Source organism: Trichoplusia ni, chromosome 4 (genome assembly GCF_003590095.1).
Source record: "Trichoplusia ni isolate ovarian cell line Hi5 chromosome 4, tn1, whole genome shotgun sequence".
NCBI lineage: Eukaryota > Metazoa > Arthropoda > Insecta > Lepidoptera > Noctuidae > Trichoplusia > Trichoplusia ni.
In genome coordinates, this window is record NC_039481.1 from 2,554,141 (window position 1) to 2,561,641 (window position 7,501).

General features: G+C 34.0%; 1 protein-coding gene across 3 annotated transcripts in view; it reads right to left on the reverse strand.

Moving 5' to 3' along the window:
• The window catches only part of LOC113492510, a 50,988-nt gene extending 44,608 nt beyond the window's left edge, over positions 1 to 6,380 (reverse strand). For 2 of the 3 annotated variants that reach the window (XM_026869987.1, XM_026869986.1), the window contains exon 1: positions 2,801 to 6,380. The gene's annotated coding sequence lies outside the window, so the exon portion shown is untranslated. The remainder of the gene's footprint in view (positions 1 to 2,800) is intronic. The other variant, XM_026869988.1, reaches the window with a different exon arrangement.
• Positions 6,381 to 7,501: the final 1,121 nt, after the last annotated feature.

A 7,501-nucleotide genomic window follows, 5' to 3' on the forward strand; every position in this document is an offset into this window, starting at 1 on the left:
TTCCATTAAAAGCAGTTAAGGCTAAGTGGGTCAAAGCTATTAAGAATTTACAGCTTTACAGCACTAATTACTTATTATCACTATATATTTGATACAGAACATTGACTCTACGTTTCTACATTTTAATTCAAGTAACATTTGGCTTTACAAATAAGATTTCACGGATTATTTCATATGTAACTAAGAACTACTCTGCGTAAAATTGTATTTTTATTGTAGTGTTAAAAAAAATGCTTTGGTGTTAATTTTATCTGATTTACATTTAAGAAAAAAGTGTTATTGTAAAGTTAGCGCAGGCACGTGCTTAAGTTCTGCGGCGACAAAAACGTCAGCTAACCACGGTCAACGAACGAAAATAAGCAACCGTTTAACTCGTATACCTGCACGGGTCTGATACGAATAGGAAATGCTCTACATCTATCATTAAATAAATCACCCTGTGGAATACAGAATAAACGTTTTAATATGCATGTGCTTTGCTAGAGAATGTGCAATCTTAAAGTTCTTAAGGCTTTTTATCTCGTAATGTTATACGAGTACAATTACTAAGGATTGCCAAAAAAAAACAATTAATTTTAATACTTATTTCACTAATTTCTTAGTTGTATTAGTCAAGTAGTACGTTGTTGTAAGTAAATACGTTTCGAGTTTTCATTTTAACATTATGGTGTTAAATTACACTAAAATGTCATAAATTTTACAAAGTTGTGTAATAAGTTAAGTTTATGATGTAATTTTAAGTAAAATTTCGTAAATACTTAAGACGCTTTTGAATTTTGTTAGCAAATGTGAAGTATAACACTATTATGCAATTGTTTTATTATAATTACGCAAAGACAACAATTCTTCTTGAAATGTGTGCGAATATCACACATACTTGAACCATGCCCATAAAAGTATTTCAACATTTTAACTATAATATAGGTTAAAACAGTTTCTAATACTTAACATTATACAAAAAGGAACAGAATCTAACAGTTATTTTATTCATGTAATTTAAAAGAAGCAACATCTTGTTAGTGGTCGTAGTGTTAAACTTAAAAAAAAAAAACATTTTTCTATTATTGTTTGACACATTAGAAACATTTTTTAATTATGCCACCGCCTTTTTCATATAATTCTGTAATCAACTTTAAAACATATCGCAACCTATTAACATAATTTGAATTATAAGTGACTTCTAAATAAATAGAATTTCTATAACCACAATGACTAAATAATATAAACCTAGTGTCAATACCAAGAACAAAAAGGACTACACATACGATTTTATTACATGGAAAAACAAATACGCGGGTGAGCTATACTAAACACGTAAAATTAACTTAACTAAACATTCGTTAGAAGATAAATAGTGAAGTTTCTAAATACCGTTTATTTTTATTTACTTCTGTGCAATGAATACACACGATAAGCTCGATAATAGATGTTATTTTAAAGAACTCCCGCACTAAGTTATTTCATTCTTGTGTCGTAGGGTGTTTCACTAATATTGTCATATATCAAATGCACAAAGACATCCAGACTCAGGACTTGAAGCATTCATGGATCACGCAGACGCTTGTCCTACGCGGGGATCGAACCCGCGACACGTCGCGCACAGTAGGTTTGTCGTGGCGACCTCAACCACTCAGCTATCCAAATAAAAATACCTTAAACTTTATTTACTTGAAATAAGCTTAGATTAGCAACAATAAATTAAAGTCGTTTCATTTATCTTGAAAGTTAACGATCAACATGATCACTGTACGGGTGGCAATCTAACATCCTTGACTTCACTTAATGTTATTTAATGTCTTAAGTTTTACTAGCAATTAAGTTGAGACTTTTTTGCCTATCTGCAAACTCTTTTTAACTCTTGAGGTTTATTTACACGACGTATATTGACATAAATATATTATTTTCATAAACGTAACTATTTTTTTACAATACATAGAACCAATTTTATATTATATGTATTTGTATGAAACATCTATAAAACGCAGACTCCATCCATGCGAAAAAGCATTCACTTTCTTTTTTATGGATATTCGCGAACAATAAACATATTTCAAAAATTTTGCATGACTTCGAAATGTCATGGAAAGTTGGCCAAGACACCGCTTGAAAAGCTCCCAAGAGATTTACGCGGGGCCGGGTCTGATCAAGCTGTAGGCTGTGGGCCGCAGACACTGCATGGTAAGTAGCGGTGAGAGTTGCATCGGCTATTGGGGATTATAAACCAGGTTTGTTGGCATCGCCCGCTCCTAGCAACGGAGATCGATATTTTATGGCCGCGCTATCCGCGGTCCCTGCCCCGCGAGCAAAGCTATCGCTGATTAAAAACCTTTAAGCTTACTCGATCGCAATTAAAAATGTATTAAAACAGCGCACCACTCTAAGTACCCGATGAATAGTTCCAGGGAACTTGTGCGACCTCAATACTAGGAACCTTCTTACAAAACAACGATAGCAGGAAAATGTTTTAGTGCAATAAATACTTCGGTACTAATTTTATTGTTCTAAATTCCAGAAATGTATGAATTGCGTATATGAGTAAGTACAGACGTTATAAGAAAGCTTTTCCTCCTCAATATCATAGTAAATTGAAACAGTTTTCTGTATCATACAATGACATTGGTATCGTGTATTTTGAGGTTTAACATTACACCAAACCAAAATAGTAATGTGGGCTTAAAAAAGGCTTCACATTTACACCGACCGTAACACATCCGTATAAAACTATATTTTGAATAAAAAAATCGACTAATTAAAATAAGGAAACAGAACGAAATATTTTTTGATAAATAAGTAAACAAACCGTTTGTTTAGCAACAATTCACAAAAACAATTTTCTTCTTTCGCATAGGCAAATCCATAAAATGACACGTGAATATAAGACGCCGGCAGTAGTAAACAAACAACTGTTTAGCAATATAAATCCTACCAAACATACACTGAACTTGACACTGGACATACGACATGCGTCTGTCACTATCCAATTATATTTGACAATCGCGAGTTGACCGTTTGATTCGAATGTTTCGATTGTAATTCGTTTCGTAGATGACGCGCGGTACAGAGGTGCGCGTGGCGGATCGCGCTCGCACCGACTGCGGCTGCGCGGAGGGCGCCAGCTCGCCGCGCCGGCGCAGCGCCACGGACCCGCTCATCAGAATCCGTCCGCAGCTGGTCACAAACGTACGAACCGTTACCGCTCGTGATCTACTCACAAATCCCATTTCATACATACATATTCATGTATCCATGTCAACTATTAAACACGCACAAAGGATTTAAATCAAACTCGTCTAGCGAACAGTAGCGGCTGTCGTCACTTTAAAACAAGTTTCGCGCCTAGTTACACAATTGGGTAGGGATTTACAGGGGCACGAAATCATTACACCGGGCTTTTATACCCCGAGATTGATAATGCTCGCATTCATGATACTTTAATGTCATAGGGGTCGAAACAGTCCCCACAATCTTGTCTATTAGTGTGGTGTCAAAAAGTTGTATTTTTCATGTCGCAGCTAGTTCGCGTATAAGCGTTACTTTATCGTAGATTTCGAGTTATGGACCGGTTCCATTCTGATATATTTGCATTTGACCGCGGGATTCAATGAGTTGAGACAGCAGTCGTGCCTGTTAAGCCGAGATAAAAATAGTACGAACAAATGAACATGCAGGGTGAGCAATTTCACAGTGGGCATTTATAGCAGTTGTGCAAGGAAATTGTATTGTGTTGCTTAATAGAGCTTAATTGAAAAGTCAAAGGTCTCTTTATCTTGGGCTATAATGGTGCGACGATTACTGACACTACCATTACTGCCCACGTCTCATACGAAATGTATTTACTAATTGCAAAATAATATTTTTGTATTAACACACGCAACATATGCATTTGCATAATACTTTTTGAAACCGTTCTCTTAATTAGTTAATTAATGGATAATGTAAACGAGATGTTTTATTCATTAAAGTTGTATTTATTACTTGTCATTTCAATAATGTTGTAAATTAAATAGAAAACTGTGATTAAGATAACAAGAAAAACCAGTAAGTACACCCATTAGAGATTTTAGAACAGAAAAAGTTCATCCATTGTCATGAAACTAGTTTAAAACCAAAAAGGTTTTGTTGAAGAAGTCCCTGTGTAAAAACTTTCAACCTTGTTAAATTAACGACTATAGTTGCGTTCGGTCGGTTCCTACAATAACATATCGGCCAATCAAGTAGCAATATTATACACAGTGAGTGTTTAGTAATAGATAGTCATCTGATCTTCAAATAACGTTCAGTAAAGGATCATTGAGATATCCATCTTTCTCACGGGAAGCGATTGTTTGCCGATCGCTTGGCAGATGCTTGCCTGCTTGGTTGCTTGTCATTGCTCCGTCAATATTGAAGTTTACTGTAGGTCACCAATGTAAATAGTTCATGACATTTTATTATGTTTGTAGGGGTCGTAGATAGGGAAAGGTGAACGATGTATCGATGGTAATAATAATATTTTGTAATTCGACGGAAAGAAATTGAGAAATGAAAATGGTTTACAGCTAAATGTTCTTTGTCGGTATTTTTAGCTGTGAAATGGTACGTTGCTGAAAAAGATAAGAATGACATTAAGATATAGTTTCCACAATTGCACAAGAACAGTGCGACTGAGTAAGATTTATTCAAAAATGAAATCAATTATTAAAAAAAATAGGTAACGTATCAGTACCAAACTCGTAAAACTCGTAATTAAAATGAAAGTCAAACTAAAAAAAATACGAATGGATTCAGTTCTGACTCTGAAAACAGAAAGAAAAAGTAAAATTAAATAACACCAAAGTTAAAATTAAAAAGAACATAAACACAATCGAAGAACACTCAAATAAACGACATCGGATCGTGACATTTTCAAATTAAATTACTTTCGTGCTAATAATAAAGAGAGAACGCGAAAAAGAATTTAATTGTAGTGTCGACATTAACATCGTTTATAATGCCAATAGAGCTGTCTTTATTTGACATTCCTAGCCATTAGGTCAAATTGTCCGATCGTCGCTTGTTTAGTGTTTATTACACCTTCAAGATAAAGACTTGAATACTTGCTGGCCCGTGCCTACTTCGTTGGACGGTTAATGTATGCGAATGACACAAATGACGTAGATTTAAAAGTTTTCAAAAAATCTAAATCGGTTCAGCAAATCGTGAGATCCTGCTACAGTGTCGTAAACACACCAATATTTATTTTTACCTTTTTATAATATTAGTTTAGATTTGTAGTTACGCTAGCTACTAGGTGAATTTACTGACCGATTTTTTTTAATGAAATTTTACAACAGTTTATCGTAAAAAGTGCAAATGTTTGTATTGTAAGCAAGTGGTAAAAATAATAAGAAATTTTAGGTAAAGTTAAGTAAAGTCTTACGTATTAACCGGATCTGTTGCATGGATCTAGCAATTCGAGAAATCTAGAAAAAAATGTATAAGACCGCTAATTTACATTTTCAAAAAAGCATCTGTAAGCAGTGTTTAATATGAACCGGAAGTTCCTAATCCTCAACAAACCATTTTCACAATTATTATTTTATACCCCGCCCTCGCAATCGACACCAATATTTCAGGCTAACAGCTTCCTAAACCAAAATCATAGAATAAAGAATTGACATAACTGCATTAACAAATGAACGTTGGCGTACTGACGCAGTGCGAAAATCATTATCGCAGTTCCTCAACCCAACACCAATTAGTATGAACAATAACACCCACGGCGACTAAATAGCTTTAGAAATCAAATGTAATGTCGTTGACCTGACAAACAAAGCTAGGCTAATAGATCTGTCTGTTAGAAATGTTCGCATTTTTGACACTGAATTTTAACATGTGGTTACCAGATTGCGTGGTCATAGGTTTTTGGTACTCGATGTTTTATGAACTGTATTTATCATTGTTTGCAGCAACCAAATTGTTTTTGCAAAGGCCTTTAGTTTAGGTAGTTTAGGTAAGAGAAAGTCATAAAAATTGGTTAATTTTCTATGATAACTCTGAAATCTCTAATATGTAAATGAAAAAAAGCTCTATGTATCATGTGGCATCATATTGCAATATTGGCACTAAACTCTTATGATGAATTATAAAAAATGTTAAAAAAAGCATAACAACTTTAATTTCTTGAAACTCAATCAGCGAAAGAACCGACAACGCACGAGAAAAGTTTCATGTTTACAGTCGTGTTTTTTCACTATACCGAGAAGCGCCATCTAGCTTCAAGTAGATGCAACTTCAAGATGCGCCATCTATCGGCAAGCATTTACACCTATTGGTAACGACTATGTTCATTTGGTTCTACTACTCGCCAGTAGATGGCGCTGTAGCTGTTTAAAATGTTTTTAACATAAAAAAGAAAGAAAATAGTCAAAGTAAAGTAATATTAAGAAATGAAAAAAAAAAAATATTATAGGTATACACTTTTAGTAAACATGTCAATTACTTCACTAGCTTTACAATCCACGGTGATTAAATGTCTACGCAGGAGCACACTATGCAATGCAATGTAGTCATATATTTCGAAGAGATAAAAGTCCCTTAAAAAAATAAGCTCAGAACAGTTGTTGTTGTTAGTTACGTTTTGAACGCTAGTAGCATAAGTTAGCAGATTAGCAAGCTCAATTCTAATATTTTTTTCTTTAGTTATTTAGTGGATGATAATTGGCCTTTAGTTGGGCAAAATAATCATTACAGCACCTAACATTATGACTAAATCTTATGCTCCGAGCCAAGACTTAGTCATAGGTGTATTTTCGCGATAATAGTTTATTACTCTTTCCAAGGGTTTGCAAATTTTGCAACGGGATGGGGCGGAAACATACTATATTTAGACAATGTTTTTATGCATAGCCTTTTTTTGACAGGCGCTTGTCACACCCTTGTCAGAACTGTTATTCTTCAACCTGAATAAAATAATTTTATTTGTAAATAACGCAGGCACAATAAATTGTTTTGGTGCTACGTTTGACAACACTTTGTTGAAAACTCGTTTATCTACAAGTTACAATTTTGTTTTTCATTTGTTTATGTACTTACCTTAAAAATGAAAACAAACTCGAAGTCTTTTGGTCACCAACATTTGAGTTGGTAATGTTTATGGTTTCGAGTCACGTTCCATTTTGATACTGAATTCATAGACAAAATGAGACACTAAGATCGTTAACCTAGTTTGAAGTACCCAAAAAAAAAGAGTGAAGATAAAAGTTAAAAGGTACTCTCTGACATTATAACAACAAACTTTACCTAGTACTTACTACTAAATAAACAACTCTAATACCAAGTAGCACTACCGCAGTAATTACAAACGTTTAACAATCGTTATAGCGCCAACTTTTAAGTTATGCAAAGTGGAGGAAACTTTCTTTGAATAACGAGTATTTTCTACAACAGCAAGTGTGTTAAGGTGAGTTTATCTACACTTAAACGTTTTTATTTTTAATAAATATTTAGGCACTTCGAAGTGAAGTAAGGAAATCATCTAAAT